This window comes from Atractosteus spatula, unplaced genomic scaffold (genome assembly GCF_055471065.1).
Source record: "Atractosteus spatula isolate fAtrSpa1 unplaced genomic scaffold, fAtrSpa1.hap1 Scaffold_31, whole genome shotgun sequence".
In the NCBI taxonomy this organism is placed as follows: Eukaryota; Metazoa; Chordata; class Actinopteri; order Semionotiformes; family Lepisosteidae; genus Atractosteus; species Atractosteus spatula.
Window position 1 is genome coordinate 206,777 of NW_028296859.1, and position 21,094 is coordinate 227,870.

The window sequence follows — 21,094 nt, forward strand, 5'->3', positions numbered from 1 at the left end:
AAAAGGGAGGGAGCTGCTTTTTGGCAGTCTCTCGAGAAACTAAGCAAAGTGTTTAAAGATGCTTTCTCAGCTTGACATCAAGGCACAAAACAAAAACCTTCTTACGTCCTCTCAACCCAAAAGCGCTTGGGATTTGCCCGTAAGGATAAATTCTGTACAGTAAGACAGTAAGACAGGCACCGCTGGGAATCGGACCCAGGATCTCCTGTTTACTAGACAGGCGCTTTAGCCAACTAAGCCACGGTGCCGCCAAAGTGCTGTCCTTTGACAGCCACTTGGACACGTCTCAACTGCTCTGAGACATCTGCGTTCCATGATCCGTGTTTCATCAAACTCTGAATCTCAAGATTGTGAGTTTGAGCTCCACGCTAGTGGGAAATTCCATAGTTAATGATCAAATTCACTTGCATGCTAATCAAAAGAAATATTAAGAAACTTTTCCTGATACCAGTTTCATAGTGACTTTGTAGGTGACATGTTCTTTATGAGAATAATGTTTCGTATGCGATCAATAACAGCACCAGAAAAAAATACCGGAAAGAAATTATCTGTCACTAAGGAAATTCATTAAATGAAGCCAAGACATAATCAGAAAATCGATATCAAGGAAATGTTAATCACTTTACATGTTCTTTAGCGTTTTTATATATACATACTGATAGACATTCAAGGCGTTCTAGTCGCTGTACTCTAAATGAAATCACAGTACAGTACAGGACATGCAGTGAGGAGCTCACGCAACGAATACTCTTGAACGCAACAAAAGTAATGGCACACGGCACATCACGTCCGAGTTTAGTGACAACTACCTCAGAGATTGAAAGCTGGGTAGTTTCAGATCACTTTCGATCTTAGTATCGAAGTGCCGTCTCCCACATAACCGATCCACAGAAGAACTGTATCCAGAGGTGTTAAAGAAGTCGAGATCTCACCATGAGAGGGGAAGCATCTCAGAAAAAGCAGGTGCAGTCGGTTCCATAGTCATAACGCCACTGTCGGACAAGAGCAAAAGCCACCCGGCTTCCTCCGGGAAAGTAATGAGACAAAGAGACAGGGCATAGTGGGTAGTGTGGCTGAGTGGTCTAAGGTGCTGGATTAAGGCTCCAGTCTCGTTGGAGGTGTGGGTTTGAATTCCACTGCTGCTAGGAGTTTCTGTGTTACAACCACCAAGTGGAGCAATGTGTTAAAAGCTACTTTATCAGCTTAACATCAAAGCAGGGAGAAAAAAGTGTTTCTTCTTCTCAACACAAATTCTTGTTTCCACCTTCAGCAGGGAAGATTGTCTACCAAGATCACTTTTGAGTCAGTGCAAATCACAGTGCGCCCTCAATTTTAATGTCGGTTGTGCTCCTTTTATCTGTGAAACGTTAATGTTCTGCATTTTCAAGTCGAGTCATCCTCAGGGGTAGAGCTGATTAAGTCTTTCCGCATAGCGCTCCATCAGAAATAACTTGTCTAAGTTCCAAAGAGATTGTGGGTTTCACTTCAAGCAATCACAAAGCATACCTCACATGTCAGATCTAAATGGGGAATTTGTTGGTTACAAAGCTGAACGTTTTTCCATGTTCTGCTAGAGTATCCACTGGCTTGCCTTTATCAGCTGTCTTGGAAAGATAAGCTGTGCTTCGTCTCAGGAAAAATCATTAGTACTGTCATTTTATTCTGTGCATATGGCCGATATTTAAAGTATATAAAAATCACGAGTTCATAGATTTATCCAAATATCAACGGCACCTTGTAAACCTGTGATAAGAATTCCTTCAATCCAATGGTTTCACTCCAGGGAAAAGGCAGGGAAACATAGAGAATTCTTATTTAAAGACAACATCCGTATTGGATTGCATGTCAGCAGGCATCACTCAGAATTCCTAATATGATTTTGAATTCAGTTTTGCAGTTCTTTAGTGTTTAACTACTTTCAGAGAGTCCTTTATTGACCTTGCTGAAGCAGAGAAGCGACATAATCACAAATGTGACCAGTGTTTCTGCTGTTTCTGGTTAATAATGATTATTATTTTGTATTTTGATTAGTATTTTTCGTAGCATTCTTCCTCAGCTTTTAAGTTATTTGGTGAGCAAGAACCACTGAGAACGAGTCTGAATCAATCAAGAACACATACGGTACTGCTGTCCTGTGTACAACTGCTTCTTCCTAATTGAGCTTTTCAGTGTTGAAGAAGACGTTTCCAATTTCGATTGCTGGTTTCAGAGGATGTGCTACAAGATCACAGATTCATTTGAAAAGATTTGGAGATGCATTGGCTGGGATTCAAACCTGGCTCAATTGCATGAAGGCACCTATACTCAGCAACGAGAGGAAAGGAGAAGGGGCCAGAGGTAGTGTGGCTGAATGGTCTAATATGCTGGATTTTAGGCTCCACTCTCTCAGGGGCGTGGGTTTAAATCCCACTACTGCCCAATGTTTTAAGACCTTACTTCCTGTGATTTGTAATGTGGTCAGTAAAAGCACTTTATGTAAGTATCTCTTATGTCAGCGCTACAAGTCACTTACTGCTCCACAGGTCCGGGGTTCAATCCCTGGCATCTTCAGGTGTTTTATATTACTGTACTCACATCGCAATCTTCTGTTGAGTGAGAACTCTTTGCTCGTGTTCATAGAGAGCCAGGTTTACCTTTTGAATCTCACCCGGGATTTCCTGAGAGATCATTCAGCGAGCGATCTCGCACAGTGGACTCGGCACTGAGCTGAAAGCTGCACGAATTCCTCACTGTGTGTCCTGCATAAATGTGCAGCACAGTGACATGAACACCTTCAACTTTTTCTGTATGTGAAGGAAAATGCAAAAGAGTATGAAAAGTATTGATTGTATAAAATATCCATGGTATAACTCGAGAAAAAACTGAAGCCCAAAACAACGACTTTTGATGATTACAAGAAATTCAAGAAACACAACCATCCGCAGATGGATTTGGACCCTGAACTCTTAAGTTAAAAGAACAAAAGCGAAGTAAACTCTCTTCATTGTCTTATAGTTTGTGAAACAAAACAATTTCTTACTTTCTTAATAATTTCTTACGATTTATATAATTTTAACAGAATCACAATTACAAACATTTGGGGTTAAACTGTTATTCACATACTCTAACGAAGAGAAACGTTATTGTCTTCCGGTGTGTGAGCCCATTTCTCAAAAAATAAAAAAATAAGTTATATAAATTGAATTTTTCTATTTTTTAGGCTTGCATAGTCTTATTCATATTTCAGTTAAACCTTTTCTTCTGTAGTAATTTCATTTAATATTAAAATTAGTCCTGATTTACAATTTTTGGACATGGTTCATCTTAAAGAATTTTGTAATAAGTTTCAGTTTAGGAAAATCGTGCCCAGAAGCTACCAAAACTGGTAATGTTCACATAATGTGTAATGCAATAGCAGCAGTTGGGGTGGGAAAAAAAAGGCATTTCTTGGTATGAATCCTAAAATTTCATAGATGGCGTTCTAGGACTTCTCGCTTCAGATGAAGCTGTCAATACATCATAGATTTGTACTCAATCAATATCAGCAGTGTTATCACTACCGAATGCTAAATATCGATCCTGGCAATACTTCATGCTCCGTCTCCAGAAAAATACTCAGCACTGTCTTTTTTCTGTGCACATGACCGTCTTTTAAAACATATAAAATCAAGAGTTCATTGATTTCTCCAAATAAAAACAATACATTTTAACCCAGTGGTTAGTATTCCTCCAATCCAATAGTTTTACTCCAAGTAAAAAGCAGCGCAATATATAGAGAGATGATATTCAAACATTTCAACGTTCTTATTGGATTGCCTGTATGCAGATATCGCTCAGAATTGCTAATAGGATTTTAATTCGGTTTTTCTCTACTACTTTTAGAGTCTTTTATTGACCTTGCTGAAGCAGAGAAGTGACATAATCACAAATGCGACCAGTTGTGCAGCTGTTTCTGGTTAATAATGATTAATGCGAAAAAAAACAGCTCCTTGCATTCAGAGCAAGAGCAACCAACGCGCTCGCTTGTTGAGTTGGGTATTTTCCGAGCTACTCTTCCTTAGCTGTAAAGTTATTTGGTAAGCAAGGACTTCTGAGAAGGAGTCTGAATCCATCAAGAAGACAGGAATTCTAATATTCTAATATTCTAATATTGAGATGCATTGACAATGCATCTCAAAAGGACGTATTAAATAAGAAAATGATCCTTTCTGTTACCATTCCTGTGGTTGGAGCGTTGTTTCACCCTTTTACGTTCTACAATATTTACAGACAAGGTTTTATCACTGGAGTTGTACAGAACAAGTGTGCATCAGTCCATGAAAATCATCAGTACTGCTGTTTTTCTATGCATAGTTTAATCAAGAGCACTTAAAAGATGCAAAAGATGGATTGTGTTCTGTGAGCATCTGCACATCTCTAAGTCACTTCCACAACCTTCTATGTCGGGGATGTAGCTCAGTGGTAGAGTGCATGCTTTGCATGTATGAGGTACTCTTTGCTCGTATTCATAGAGAGCCAGGTTTACACAATTAAACTTGAAGTGCTACAGTGCTCTCTGCAGTTTTAAATGTACCTCCAAAGCATTTAGTTCTGTTAACTACCAAAGAATGTGAACTAATTTAAAGTCACTTTCTGGAAATTTAGAGAACGTCTTCACACTTGTCGTGGCTGTTGCAGAAAAACCTCACCCGGGATGTTGAATCTCACCCGGGATTTCCTGAGAGATCATTCACCAAGCGAGTCCTCCCCCTGGATTCCGCACTGAGCTGAAAGCTGCATGAATTCCTCACTGCGTGTCCTGTACTGTGTAGCACAGTGACAAGAACGCCTTGAGTTTTTTTCCGTATGTGAAGGAAAATGCAAAAGAGCATGAAAAGTATTGATGGTATAAAATATCCATGGTACAACTCGAGAAAGAACTGACGGACAAAACAATGCCATTTGATGATTACAAAAGAAACACAACCGTCCGAACATGGGCTTGGATCCTGAACGCTTGCGTTAAAAGACAAAGCAAAGGATATAACCTGTCAATGTCTTCATGTCTTACAGTTTATGAAATAACACAATTTCTTCCTTTCTTAATAATTTCGTACTATTGATAGATGCTTTTTTGAATTTTAACAGAACCACAATTACAGACATTTGGGGTTAAACTGTTATTCACATACTCTAACGAAGAGAAACGTTAGTGTCTTCCGGCGTGTGAGCCCATTTCTCAAAAAATAAAAAAATAAGTTATAAATATTGAATTGTTCTATTTTGTAGGCTTGCATAGTCTTATTCATATTTCAGTTAAACATTTTCTTCTGTAGTAATTTCATTTGGTATTATATTAATCCTGATTTACAATTTTTGGACATGGTTCATCTTAAATAATTTGTAATTAGTTTCAGTTTTGGAAAATCACGCCCAGAAGCTACTAAAACTGGTAATGTTTGCATAATGTGTAATGTAATAGTAGCATTTTGGGTGGGAAAACAAAAGGCATTTTTTGGTATGAATCCCAACACTTCATAAGCGGCGTTCGAGGATTTCTTGCTTCAGATAAAGCTGTCAATACATCATAGATTTTTACTCAATCAATATCAGCAGTGTTATCGCTACCGAACGCTAAATATAGATCCTGGCAATACTTCGTGAGATCTTCGTAAGAAAATCCAAAAAAGTACAGAAGCAATCAACGTTTCTTTTGGATCGAGAAGAGGATAATTATGAGACTCAAAATATGCCTGTCTTTTCTTTTTTCAAGGACAAATGGATTATTGAAGTGTAAAGATGGGTTCAAAACCAAAATCATCTGCTATTGCTGCTGTTTCTTTGATAGTTTCTTCAAATCCTTCAATTGATCATTCATTTCGAGGAATAATATTATACAAATTGTGGTTTTCTGTTAATTGCCAATTTTATTGTAATTACATCTTCGTTTACAGATGTCTTGCATGTATCACAAGGTATAATAGTCGCCGTGTGTCCTCAGCTAAAATGTTTTAAAAAGTACGACAAAAGTTCAATATGCTTAACATCATTTATGGTTATACTGTATCTATATTAAAATGAAGGTAAATATACCAAGACATTAAAAAACAATTTTACAGTCCTAACCTAATAATTCTTGTGAAGTTTTCCAATAAATCCGAACTGTAATTTTGAAACATTACTTGCCCGGAGGAAGCCGGGTGGGTTTTGCTCTTGTCGCCCGACTTAGTGGCGTTATGACCGTGGAACCGACTGCACCTGCTTTTCTGAGATGCTTCCCCTCTCATGGCGAGATCTCGACTTCTTTAACACCTCTGGATACAGTTCTTCTGTAGAGCAGGTTTCAGACCTCTGCGTACAGCACCCTTGATGTCATTTTATTTTTACAGCAGCCGCATCCGGAAAGTTGTGTTTTTTACTTTTTATTTGAACAACAAAAATACATACAATACAAAAGAGCACATAAAACGTATCAAGAAAATCGTCAGGGGTTCATGCTATAATACTGTACTGTTTTCAGGTTCCCTCAGGAAAGGACAAGTGGCGACGTGATAGTAAACCAAGCGACAGCTTTATTCTTTTATCGAAGCCACACAAAACCAAACACAGGACATACACACACATGAGGAGACTGATGGAACACATTCACATCTCGGTGGTAATTACTTAACAACAGGCTATACACTTATAAGGCTACACAGGACACTAAAACTACTATAACACTATTTACATATGCAGGGTCAGTTGCTGGTCATCGAGCTGACCCTCAGACTCTCCCCGGCTACAACTCCCAGCCTGCTCCGCGGTACCATGAGTGCCTAGGTGCGCTTCCTCCTCACCACCGGGCCAGGGGGGTTACACTGTCCCCACCTGAAGCGTCTGGCGTCCCGCTGACATCGAACACCCCCTCAGGCTCTACTCATACTAGGCTAAAGGCTGTGGAACTCTGCGTGAGCAGCTGTTACGAAGCGGTGGTGGCCGGCGGCCCACGGTCACCCCATTGTAGGCCGGCTCTGGCCCTGGCTGCTCCTTCGGAGCCTCCCCGCGAGGCTCCTCCTCCCGGTCCCAATAGGGGGCCCGGCGGTCTCGGTGCAGAACCACCACTCTCCCCCGGTGGCAGACCTTGCCTACCACCCCGAGGACCTCAGCGGCCCCCTCCCACAAAGGCGCCAGCTTAGGGCTGAGGCCTTTGCGGCGGTGCGGGCTGTACACCCAAACCAAGTCCCAGGGCAGGAAGGCAGGCCCCCTGCAGCGCAGGTCGTAGTACCGCTTCTGCCAGACTCCCGCCTGAGTCAGATGGGTCCGGGTAAAGCTGTGCACCCGCCACATCCACTGCTACAGGTCCTATTCGTAGTCCGGTCCAGCTGGTGGTGCCGACTCGTCTCCGGGCGGCAGGCCGAAGACCAGGTCCACCAGGGTTTGCATTTCCCGGCCCAGCATGAGTGAGGCCAGGGTACACCCGGTAGATTCCTGGACTGCGGTCCGATAAGCCCAGAGCTCGAGGGGGAGGTGGCGGTCCCAGTCCCGTTGGTGACAGGACACCAGGGAGGCCAGCTGGGTGGGGAGCATCCGATTAAACCGCTCCACAGTCCCGTCGCTCTGGGGATGCAGCGGGGTGGTCTGAGTCATAGAGATCCCCAGGCGCTGGCACACTCTGGCGAAGACCTGGGACTTGAAGTTACGCCCCTGGTCACTGTGTAACTCCTCCGGCACCCCCAGCCTGGCAAACATCCCCTCCAGTAGTGCATTGGCCACCGTGGGGGCACTCTGGTCCGGGAGGGCATAGGCCTCCGGCCACTTCGTGAAATAGTCCATTGCTACCAGGATATAGTGGTTTCTGGCCTCGGTGCGCGGAAACGGGTCCAAAACATCTACCCCCACCCGCTCCATAGGAGCCCCCACCTGGTGTTGTTGGAGGGGGGCCCGAGAGCACTCGAGGGGACCTTTCTGCGCCACGCACACTGCACATGTTCGGCAATACCGCTCCACGTCCCGGTGGCAAAGACCCCAATAAAAATGGCCTCGGAGACGCTGCAGGGTTTTTTTACAGCCGAAATGCCCCACGCCCGGCTGGCCATGCACCACTCTGAGCACAGCCGCGCGGAGCGACTGTGGCACCACCTGCTGCCACCGTATCTCGCCACTGGAGGGTACCTGCCACCCCCGGCGCAGCACCCCGTCCTTTACCTCCAAGGCCTCCTACAGGACGCAGAGGGCCTTGACGGACTTTGGGTGCTGGGGGTGCTCCTCTCGCGCAGGCCGCGCTCCTGCTGCCTTCCAGCGGAGCACCGGCCCCACGTCAGGATCAGCTGCCTGTTGCTGTGCCAGGTCTGACATGCCCACCCCCAGCGGCCCCTCCAGGGCTGTGGCCGAGGTGCTTGCCTCCGTCACTGTGCAGACGGCTCCCTCACACTGCTCCCACCGGGCGCAGTAGTGGCAGTCCGCAACCTCACAGGGGTGCCGCGAGAGAATGCCGGCATTGAGATGGCGAGATCCAGCACGGTGCACAACAGTGAAGTCATACTCCTGCAGGACCTCTATCCATCGCACCATCTGCCCCTCCGGCTCCTTAAAGTGGAGCAGCCAGGTGAGGGACGCATGGTCGGTCCTCAACAGGAATCGGGTCCCGAATAGGTATGGCCTGAAGCTCGCGACGGGTCACGCAGTAGTTCCGTTCAGCCTTATTCAAAGCCCGACTGTAGTAGGCAACTACCCGCTCCCATCTGGCCCCTCCTGTGCCAGCACCACGCCCACCCCCAAGTCACTTGCGTCGGTATCCAGGATATACAGTAACCACGGATCGGGATAGGCTAGCACGGAGGCCCCCACCAGAGCTTCACGTAACCGACCGAAAGCCGTCTCGCAGCCCGAGTCCAAGTCAAAACGGCGGCCCTTGTCGGTGAGGCAGTGCAGCGGGGGAGAGATGCTGGCAAAGTCCCGGACGAACCTCAGATAATACAAAGCCAACCCCAGAAAGCTGCACAGCTCTGCGACGGTGCGGGGAGTTGGCCATCCCCTCACTGCAGCAACCTTACCTGGGTCTGTAGCCACCCCTCGCGGTCCAACAACATGTCCGAGGAAGGTCCCCTCCCGCCGCAGGAGCTCTCAATTGTTGTGGTTGAGCCTCAGGCCAGCACGGCGGATGCAGGCCAGTACTGCCTGGAGGTTCGTCAAGGCCTGGTCGAAACCCTGGGCATGAACCAGCAGATCGTCCAGATACAGCACACACTGGTTCCGCAGGACCGATGCCAGCACCCTCTCCATCAGCCTCTCGAACGTCGCCGGGGCATTGCACAGGCCAAAGGGAATGACAGTAAACTGCCAGAGGCCCTGGCCGATGGAAAAGGCCGTCTTCGAGCGAGCATCGGGAGCGAGCGGTACCTGCCATTACCTGCTTAGTGAGCCCAAGATCTCATCAAGAATTGTATCCAGCAACAGCGTTCGGCGCATTGTTCCATACTCCGACCACTCTCGGTGTAAACAGGTCCCTCCTTGAAATGCACTGGTCTCTGCTTGAAATGCACTTTCCTGCATTTGCTTTGGTGTAACTGGCTTCCCCTGCATGGGCGAATGTGAAGAAGATCCTTAGTAAGTCATTGAAGAAAACCGAGAAGAGGTCGGAGTGGCCTCTGTCGTTCATCAACGATCCAGTCAGGCAGTACTCCTCTGTAAAACTTCGTTAGTTCACATCGATTGGCTTTTTTATTGCCTTCTGCATGCAAGTAGTAAAAGCAGACACCCCTATTCTGCCGTGACCTGGATTCAAACCGGGGTTGTTAAGGCCACAACGCAAAGTACTGACCACTATACAATCACGGCGAGATACCGAGACACACGCGGTGGGGCAGAAAAGTCTGTGCCCTCTTCGTGTGACAGGAGTCGGAAAAGTCCTGATGTTGCATTTCAACTGAGCCCCAGTATACATCGACCCTTCGACACTCTAAGTGCAAACGGCAATTACAGTTTGCTTGCATGACACACGGAAGAAGGCTGCGTGCTCCCATATGGGCTAGTGGTTAGGATTCCTGGTTTTCACCCAGGTGGGCCAGGTTCATTTCCCGGTATGGGAACGTGTCAGTTTTGCCTCCTGCTTTCCAAAAGATCAGCACCGTGTACGAAGGAGCCACACTAAAACCACTCGATCATGTGCAAAACGTACAAGAAGAAGGGGCGCCTGTTTCCAACCGAGGACCTCTCGCTTGTGAGCCGAAGTGATCATCACTGCAGCTCGGAAACCTGCAGGAGGTGGGTGGGGTGACTCTGGTAGATAGTGTTGACCTTCGGCAATAGAATTTATACTCTCCAAGATGATATTTGCACTTTCTGGAGAGGAGATTTTCTCCACTTCAGTAGCCCGATTGCGTCGATTGCGTGGAGAGGGCTGTAGAATGTGGCGCCGCCTTTCCTGCTCCGTCCATGACAGGCGTGCTGGTCTCTGGTGAGCACGGTCAATCAGCGCACTCCAACGAAGGCACTGGAAGCAGCTGAATAGCATTGGCGAAGTTCAGCACTGGGTCACTGTGCATGGTTTCCCATCGTTTCCGTTGTGTAGTGGTTCTCACATTTGCCTCACACGCGAAAGGTCCCTGGTTCAAAACCGGGTGGAAACACAGTGGCCACGCTCACTGTTTGGGGATTCCTAGTGTGGGGATCTACGGGATCTGCACAGTGCATGTCGCAAAGCTTCCTGCTGTCACTTCAATGCGCATCCTGATGTCGAGTCGTGTGCTGTGCACAGGCTCTGAAAGTGAGAGCAATGAAAAGGTGCATGACGCTGTGAAAGAAAATGCAGAGAAGTGAAAGGCAGTCCTTTCTCTAAGGAGGTAGAAGGAGAGCAACTCGCTGTCGGGGAATCAAACCACGGTCTCTAACGAGGAAGACATCGCTCTCTCTGTCTCCCGGTATTTCACGTCTGAACGGAAAACACAAACGACCAACTCGGAATGACATGCTTTTGATGCTTTTCAAAGCCTTCTTTGTGCACGACGACTGCGCCGCCCAGCAGATACAGCTTCGGCTGTGGAGACTTGTTCGGGTGGCGTTCTGGGAGTCGCGTTTTTCAGAATTGTATTGAGATCGTTTTCCACAGAGCTCAGATGTCAAAGCACAGCAGCAGCTCTCCACAGCGATCCTCTATAGCGCCCTTTCTCCAGCAGCTCCGTCCTTATTGGAAGGAAGCAAGAGTGAAATAGTGCAGGGAAATAGACTGTGTGTAGTGTCTATGTGAGTATTAATGATCATGGCATTACTGATAGTTTCAGTATTAATGCTAGTATTCATGTTAATATTAGTGAGAGTATATCTGGTAGTTTTACTAATAATACAAGTATACATGTGACTTTGTGATGATAGATACTTTTAAATTTAGTTTTAATGCTAGTTTTCATGTTAAATTTAGTGATAATTATACTGTTAGTGTCAGAGTATTAACACTCATCATCATGTTAGGTTTCATGACAGTATTACTGTTATTATACATATTATTAGTCTAGTAGTTGTTTTTGTCAGTGTTAGTAACAATGATAGGGTTTGATGATAGTGTTAGTGTTGTAATATTGGCAGTATCTGCATTAGTGTTAGTTATAGTGTATCTGTACCTAAGAGTGGATGCGGTGTCTATGTGTGTATATAGTGTCTATTTGTGTGTCTGTGAATGTGTGTGAGTAAGTGTGTGGGTGTGTATCTGTGAGTGTCTGATTTTGTGTATATTGTGTGTTGTGTCTGTGGGTGTAAATGTATGTGAGAGTGTAGGTGTATATCTATCAGTGTGTGTGAATGTGTGTGTAAGTGGGCTTGGGCTCCACTGGTGTGTCTGACAGAAGTGACCCATCAACAGGTGTTGAGGTCCAGAGTCGCCTATGAATTTAAACACTTTCTAGAGTCCAGACCAACATCCAGAGATCTGTGAATGCTCTTTTTTTATCACTATTAGTAGTAATGACAGTAGTAATTCCAACGCGAATCATTATTACCGGAACAGCCATCAGAAAATATCGCCTTTGCAATGATGTCACTTAACATCATTAACACTGAAGTATTTAAAAGGCAAGAAATACTATCACTATGCAATTAATTGATGCAATTAAGCTCCTTTAAATGTAGGCTGATAAAATGTATAGAATTAGGTGACAATATCAGAATTAATTCAAATGCACAAGATCAATTTTCAGCAACAAAAATGCACTCAAGATGCACAAATATTTTACAAGAAAGAAACCTTACATTTGCCTAGAACACTGCGACACAGAGGCCAATCTCTTCTCCCTCATTATGCCGGATTACACGCTCATGATGAACAGTCCTTCAGCGATAGTCAGCTGCCATCACCGACTCAGACATGACATTCATGTACATATTATACCTTAATATGGCACCACGTTACAATAATTTGATCAAAACAACTGGTGAAAAATTAATAATCAAATATTTCTTTCCTTCTTTTAGTAGATAAAGACTTTGTCCAAAAAAGAAGCATTTATTACTTTCCTCTCCTACCAGCCCTTACAAGTCACCCAGTTTTTAGTTTAAAGCTGGATTAAAGCTCCAGTCTCTTTGGGGGTGTGAGTTGGAATCCCACTGCTGCCAACTATCTCCAACTATCTCAGTGTTAAGAAGCAAAAAAAACACACATTTGCTGCAGAAGGAACAGGAGAATTTGTGCCATTCAGCCTTATAGCGTGATGTCATTTTCTCATGCTCATTTTTAGATGCTTGTGATCGAATCTATGATTCTTATGAGTGTGCTCACCCTCCATAAAGGTAGCACAGATATAACGTGCCACATTTTCAGAGAATCGCATTAAATACAGGTCAGAAGAAGGCAACAAAGTGTCCGCTAGGCAGTCCAGCGATTTCAACAGTGTTCTCTGTTGTTTAGGTCAAGAGTGACAGCCGTTACAACACACAGTGTCAGGCATCAAAAAGACTTGATCCAGTGATGGCATCCAGACATTTCCTGCAACAAAGCCAGGATACGGTCTTTAACAAAACGAGTGAAAAGCTAATTCCCAACTTTTGCAATCCTTTGCAAAGAAGGACTGCATGTTCTCAGTGTTAAATGCACTGTTCATTATTAATAATAATAATAATCTTTACATTATATAGTGCCTTTAAAGGTGGCTTTTCAAAAGTGCTTTACAGAATGACAACAATAAAGTTAACAAAAAGCACAAGATAAACAGGATGAGAATACACAGTTAGAGGAGACAATAGATGGTGGTATTAAATACAGTAGGAACAGAGGGGTAAATAATAGTTCATTAAAGGCTCTTCTAAAGAAGAGGGTTTTGAGTCTGGATTTGAAGGAGTTTAGAAAAGACTCCAGCACAGGAGTAATGTGATCACAGTCCAGTGCTAATTTCTTTCTTGTGGCTGCTGGTTCATTTCCAACTGTGGACTCTTAAGAAGTCTTTTATTTGACTTGATCAACACCAATCCCTAGAGGATTTCGAAAGGTTGAATCAAAATGGTATGTGACTCTGGTGGGACTCAAACCCACAACCTTTGAATGACTTAATTCTACCAAGGAATAAAAGTCCAACATGCTCGCCATTGCGTCACAGAGCCAACAGATACAAAGTTACATAAAACAGCTGCAGAAAGCTGTAACTCATGCTTCTCCCGTTGTCTCTAAATTGAGCTCCATAAATATTGACAATGAGTGGCCTGTTGTCTACAAATAGATACCGCTGGGATTCATACCCAGGGTCTTCTGGTTTTTAGTGAGGCGTCTTAACCAGCTAAGCCAGGGCACCAAACCTGCTAAAAGTTATCCACAACTTCAAACACCTGTGAGAAACGGGCAACTGCAGTGTTATGCCTGCTGGCTCAACAGATAATCCTTTTCGAAGTTTAAGGAGAGGATTTCTTTGTCAATTCAATTAAACATTTCAGAAATGCTGAACGATTGATGTGTTTCACGCGCAGCGCGGGCTCTCCTTTGCTTACAAATATTTTTTTTACACCAATTTACTCAACTACGATTTTTTCTGAGCATTTTGTTTGATTGCTTCCTATTTTATACTGCGCTGATTTCTGTATTGTTCAATTTCCCTGTTGATATAAATTTCTTGTTTTGTAAGACAAGAAGACCGGCTGTTCTGACCTTACCTTGCACTGGAGCCGCTCTTTTCTTTCCAAAGGCGCAGAGAAAGATACTACCGCAGGTAACACCCCGTGAGAAACATCATGAGCATCTGTAAAAGCTCTCTACCTGCCCGCTCCCCACACCGACGTGTGTGAGCAGGGATTTATAGGGACATTCTGAAGTGTAGAAACATTTTATCGTTACGTACTTTTCTGTGCAGTTAGTTCTCCTTCAACTCCGACCGACAACGGAGGTCGTTTTTAATACAGGAGTAAAGGCACACTGCACATCTGCAAAACATCACGTACAGGTATAGGGAGAGCGACATCAGTGATTGGAAGGTAGGAAGTTTCAGGTAACTTTTTTATTATAGATTCAAGCAACCCTAAATACCTTTTCAAGAAACATTTCAGAATCCGTGTCACATCCAGTACGATTGCTACAGAGGTCTACAGAATACAAACAGAACACTGTTTGTGTGTTATATAAAACACACCGCCCAAAACATTTCTAAAACAGGAATTACACGTTTAGGAATGCGCCCTCCTTTATACATTAAATAAAAGGTCTGAAGCCTGCTCCAAAAAAGAGCTATATTCAGAGCTGACAAAGAAGTGATAGGAAACATCTCGGAAAATGAAGGTGCAGTCGTTTTCACGCGTCGCACACCAAGAGCTGAACCCGGCGTTCTCTGAAAAAAGTAAGGTGTTGGGAGTGTGGCTGGGTGGTCTAAGTTGCTGGGTTTGTACAAAAATTTCTTCGCAGGGGTAGGTTTGAATTTCGCTGCTGCTAAGTGTTTGTGGGTTAAGACCGTCCTTCTATTGCGAGTTCAATGGGTAAAAACTTTGCTTGACAGTCTGTCGAGAAACTGAACTAGGTGTTTCAAGATAGTATTTGTCAGCTTAACATCAAGGCAGAAAAAAGCCTCATTTTGTCTTCCCAACAGCAATGCTCTTTGGTCCCTTCAGCGTTATGCAGGGAACAACATCTGCCGTGATCACTTTTGAGTCGGTGCGAATCGTAGTGTGCCGTAGTTGTTTTTAAAATTAGTTTTGTCGGCATGCTGCATTTGTCTGTGAAACTTTAATGCTGTGCTTTTTCACGCCGAATCGTTGGCAGGAGCAAAGCTTATTCAACCTTTGCACTCAGCGCTCAATCAGAAATACAGTATGTATTACTATGAGTGGCACTGAGGTCACTATGGTGCAATTGAGCGATGTAAGACCAATGGCATAATGCATAACGCGTCTGACTTCAGATCAGGAAATTGTATGTTTGACTCCTGCCTGGCTTTTGTTGCGTTAAAACGATTTACCTTCCTTTATATAAATTAACTGCACCTGAAAGCTATAGAAAACACTTTGGGTAAATTGTCGAAATTCGCATGAGGCTGCAGACAACTTAACACTACTGTCTGGAGATCAGCTCCTTCTCTGAGCTCCATTGCAACGAAAACCCGTGGGTAGCAAAGTTGGAGAGCAGCTCAACTTGTGCTCAGTACGGTGCTGAGGGTTCAGTACTGGTGTTGTTCTAATTAGCACGAACTGCACAGGCTCTGAATAAGACCATTTCAATTAGTTTGGTCAGTGTAAGACACTTAATGTAGAATTATTACTTTGCCTGTCTCTTGTTTGTATATAATTTAATGTCTCTGATAACTTAATGTTAGTTTTTAATTTAGTTTTAGTTTTACAATGTAGGTCATGCATTGACATATGCACGAACACGCGAAATGTCTCACTCCTGATTCAGCTCATGCTCCATAGGAGAGAAGCGATTCCTCTTGCTTCTCGTACAACCATATCAGAACAGAAGCCTGTGTCACCCAGCTCTGATTCAAGAGCGACTCGCATCTTCAGCCCTTTTTTTTGTTCGTGATCATTAATTTCTTTAGTTATGATCAATATTGAACTTTTTTTAAATAAAAATAATCAAACACACAGACAGGTTTTTGAAAAGTAGGGTAGGGTTACCGATGAACCGGTGTCGAGCAGGGCCAGGCAGGGTTGGTCCTCGATTTGGCAGTGGAGGTACAGGCCCCGGCTACAGCCGACTCGCCCCACGGTGGCGTGAGGGGCGCCGGTCTTAACAGCGCTCTCCGGAGTGGGGGTTGAGGTGTTCAAGGGCGGGCAGCCATTCCCGCGCTGTGCCGCCCTGTTCCCGTTTCCCGATGCCGATCGAGGAGTGCGAGGTTCGGGTGCCCGGCAGTACCGGGCTCGGTGTCCCCTCTTCCCGCAGCGGTCGCAAAACAGCGTGCGGGGCTGTTCCGCGGTGGTTGCTGCATGGGCTGGCTCCTCTTCCCCCTCGCTGGACTCCTCCGTCGCCGCCTCGGTCAGCCGGCAGGGCGCACTGCATCTGCTGGCACTTCCAGCCACCCCGAACACGGCCTCAGTCCGTGTAGCAAGGGCCAAGGCCTGCTCCAGCGATGCCAGCGCTGCCAGCTGTACATGGCGCTGCAGCTCCTCGGGTGAGAGGGCCTTGAGAAAGGCCTGGAGAGCCATCTCCCGCTGCGCCTCCCGGGGAAAAGCTGGGTATCCTCGGCGGGCGAGGAACATGACATCAGCGGCAACCGGGCCCAGTCGCTCTCCTGGTCGGCGCCGCCGCAGGGCCAGCCTCTCCCGCATCAGGTCCGGCACCTCCTCCACGCCTAAGCGCAGCCAAAGAGCTGCTGCCAGTGCCGCATATTCTCCTCAGTCCTTCTCCGGGAAATCCAGGAGCACCAGGCAGGCTGCTCCTTCCAGCGCCACAGCCAGGTGGCTGGCCATCTCTGCCCGGTTCCAGCCATTCGTTCGGGCCGCGAGCTGGAACTGCGCCTCATAGGTTTCCCAAGGCGCTTCCCAGTCGTAGAGGTCGCACCCGCGCCGATGAGTGTGGGAATCGCTGGTCGGCTCCGGAAGGGAGGGTATCTTCTCTCTGGGGTATCTGCTGGCCAGGAGTAGCAGCCAGTTGCCCCAATTCTACCGGCAGAACCACTACTAAGTAGCCCTGGTACTGTGGGCTGTGGCCACCTGTCGCACCCAGGAGTTGCTCAGGCTCCATATGTGCGCTGCCGGTGGGTTCTGTCTCTTTTAGAGTCAGCCAGCGCTTGACAGAATCGGTTAATGTCTGCCACGGTTTGTCCATCCTGCCCGCTTCTGACACCAATGTAGCATTTACAGGTTCTTCTCAGGACAAAGGACCAATGGAGATGAGATAAATGAACCAAACGATAGCTTTATTCTTTATCAACCACACAAAACCAAACACAGAATATACACACACATGAGGAGACTGACGGAGCATGTAAACATCTTTAGGGTGGTAATTACTTAACAACAAGCTATACACTTATAAGACTACACAGGACACTAGAACTACTATGACATTATTTACACAGGTAGGGTCAGCTGCTGGTCATCGTGCTGACCCTCAGACTCTCCCCGGCTACAACTCCCAGCCTGCCCAGCGGTACTATGAGCGCCTAGGGGCGCTTCCTCTTCACAACCGGGAGAGGGCGTTACAATACGTATATTTGACGAATCACTGCCCACTGGCGTTGCTTTCCAGACACCACAACTATTCACGATGAATCTTATGAATACACATCTTTATGAATAATAGTATTATTTATTAATAATTAACTTTAATGTATATCTTTATTAGTAGCTGTATTAGAGGTAATGCATGTACAGCCTTTATTATGTGATAGTGAATTTGCAGGTATACTGGGGAGGGAAGAGAACTGAAATTAAGGAAATACATATTTAAAGGGGGTGTAAGTCTTACATCCGTTCTGTCACATCTGGGTGTTAACTGAATAGATTTGTGGTATTATTTATTGTGTTTGAACTCTATACTTGTGTTTCTCAGGAGACAGCAGAAATATTGGCGATCTGTGGCTACAGAAAATAGTGTGAACTTTATAGGCAAATGTAAGGTTACGTTAAAGAAAAAAAACTTATTGTCACCTTTATCAACGTGATTATTTAAGACAGTTGTTCGGAACAGTATCTCTTCTCATATCTGTGGCTGTTGTCCTACAACAACGGTGGTGAAACAGGCAGAATGTGTGGAAAGAACTGGAGATGGAACAGGAGACTCATCCAGTCAATAGTAAGGTTGTGTAGGACCGCACACACTAGGGGACAGTGTTGAGTAGCGTGGTTTAAAAGCTTCACGAGCCAGACAGGAATCGAATCTGCAATCTTCTGATTCGAAGTCTGACGCGTTATCCATTGCGCCACTAACCCTACTGTCACTTTAGTCAACTGCACTACAGTGAGCTCAGAGCCGCTACTAGTAATGCATTGCCCCTGTCCACATTTTCTCAATTAGATTCACGTGTTTTTTACGTGTGTCTAATTACTACGTCTTTCGTTTTGTCTGGTTTTAAAAAAAAATGTATCTTTAAAACAGACAAAGGGTTTATGTGTCTCCCTGAAATTCACACACGAGGGAAGTCACACGAGGAAGGAAAGATATCGCGTTTAAAAAGAATCGGGAGTGGAGACACCAGCGATTGAAAACGAAGCTTCATAGAGTACGTGCGCGCTACCACTGAACTAAACTCCCGATACCGAGTTTTTTCCGCAGGTCTTTAATTGTGTTAGGAAGAGTGAACCGTCAACAGTGCACATTTTAAAGGTCAAAGCAAGACAATCAGACGTGAGGATAGATCAGAACAGGAGCCTCTGCTTCTCTGTTTGCTGAGCGTTTGGTGAACGTAAAAGTGAAAGACAAATTCGCTGTTTTCACTTTTTAATTAAGGAGCAAGAAAACACCATCCTTCGAGCCGGATTCAAAACAGCGACATAATCGCCCGCTGCTTTTTTTAAACAGTTGTACGCTCTAGCAACTGAGCTATGGAAAGGTCGACTTGAAACGCCCACGTTTTGTCATACGCGTAGCCCAATGTAGTGTACTGTTTCTGTTTATTTAAATCCCAGTTCGACATCAAAATACTCAGTCCCATAGTCTCTTTTAGTAGAAGAAATAGACCAGGATTCTACTGTATATTCTACCAGAGATCTTACAAATCGTTTGAAGGGATATCAGTGCAGGCAGAAATTGACTCTTTTTCTAGTGGAATCAGGATCATACAAAACCTTTCTTTTGAATTGAGAAGAGGATCATGGTGACACTCAAAACATCCTTGCCTTTGTTTCTTTCGAGGACTAATGGATTATTGAGGTGCAAACATCGGTTCAAATCAAAACTCCGCTACTGCAGTTGCTTCTTGGAGAGTTTCTTCAAATCTTTCAACTGAACGTCGATATCTTGGGATATTAACGATGATATACAGAGTGGTTTTCTTTTGATCGAAAATTTTATTAAAATATGAGCCTCTTTTACCTTTGTCTTGGATGTTTCGCAAGGTATAATACTTTCCCTTGCATCCTCAGATAAACATTCTAAATACCACAAAGCTACAATATATGGAATAGCATTTACTTTTACTTATATTTTAAAATTTACTCTTATTTAAAGCTACATTTAGTGCTAGGTAAAGATAACGTTGCTAATACTGATGTAGTAGAAATGTAAGATGAATTGATAGCTTTATATGCGGTAAAAAAAAAGTCCTAAAACGCCTCCTGTAACAGGTAAGGACTCATATCTAGATTCAACTCCAAACGTTGCTATTGCATTGCATATTATTTAAACACGACCTGTTTCAGCTTCTGGGGAGAGCAGTTTTTCCTAATTGAAATTAACAAGAACATTTTTCAAGATGCACCATGTCCCAAAACCGTTCATCAGGACTACTATTAATATCAGGTGAAAGCAGTACAAAACATAAGTGTAACCTAAATATTAAGAGACTATTGTCTGTCAGCTACTGTTGTAAGCCATGTTCAGCCAACGCTAGAAATATTACTGCTCTACTACAGTAGCAAAAGTGCACAAACCCGACTTAGAAATGGATCACAAGTCAGAAGCTCAAGACGACGAGGATGGGATTCGAACCCACACGTGCAGAGCACAATGGATTAGCAGTCCATCGCCTTAACCACTCGGCCACCTCGTCAAGAAAGTCAGCCCCTTCGGACATGAGTTGGCGCGCTCAAGATCATCTTTCTTCATTCTTGAGGGTCATTTTCCTCTTCCACCTGCCATTTCACTATTTTGCTTGAGTGATGTCAATCCACCAGGCGTGTCCTGTGCTTCAGTGGCGAGTATAGAGGACACCCTGTTGTACACGGAAAGCACATCGATCTCCTTGGATATGAAAAGTGCCAGATAAAAGCCATTTCTCATCCTGTCTCTTAGTATCGGGGCTGCTAGTGCATGAAAAGGAGGCAACTTGCTCGGCGAGCAGGCTCAGCGCACACCGAACGCAGATGTCTCAGAGCGGTATGTCCACGTGGCTGTAAGCATAGTGCTCTGCCGGTGCCGTGGTTTAGCTGGTTAAAGCACCTGTTTAATAAAGAGAAAATCCTGCGTTCAAATTCTAGCGAAGCCTTTCTTCCTGTCTTGTTTTACAGAACAGATCATTTGGGACACTCACAGAGGGCTTGATTTGGTTTAATGCATGTATTCATTTCCTTTGTGGAATTTTTTTAAATCATATATCTTACGAAAGATGAAATGTGAGCGAATTTTGTGTTCACCAAAAGTATGTAAATGCCAAAAAGGGGCGGGTAAACGTTTCTGTGGTGCATTTGGTTGGCGTGTTCGGCTCTTAACCCAACGTTGGGTGTTTTGAGCCCACCCAGGGACGCACTTCCTCCCATAGTAAACATCATCACCACAGATATTTAATTTGTCCGCAAAACCTTAACTATTTTGATATTTGTAGTAGTAAACAATTGAGGGTTGGTCAGAGGTAAAGACTGCGATAGAGTCAACATTACCGGGAATTTCCAATAATTACCGACAAGGGCAACTTCCAAGCAGATAGTATTCACCCATGGAAATTTATGTTCCAATGTGTGGCGGGAGAATTCACTTATACTCCTGTTGCATCCTCAGCTAAAATAATTAAAAATACAGTGCAAAATTATCTGAGAACTTGACAAGCAAAAACGACAGATCGCCGGAGTTATATTTTAATATTTTCGTATATTTACC

The 21,094-nt window shown here is 44.6% G+C and overlaps 2 non-coding genes across 2 annotated transcripts; both read right to left on the reverse strand.

Moving 5' to 3' along the window:
* Window positions 1-174: 174 nt before the first annotated feature.
* Window positions 175-248, reverse strand: trnat-agu (transfer RNA threonine (anticodon AGU)). The gene has a single exon. It is a non-coding gene; the product is annotated as a tRNA-Thr (tRNA).
* A 19,721-nt stretch (window positions 249-19,969) lies between these two features.
* trnas-gcu (transfer RNA serine (anticodon GCU)) lies at window positions 19,970-20,051 on the reverse strand. Its single transcript has one exon. It is a non-coding gene; the product is annotated as a tRNA-Ser (tRNA).
* Between the last annotated feature and the right edge of the window lie 1,043 nt (window positions 20,052-21,094).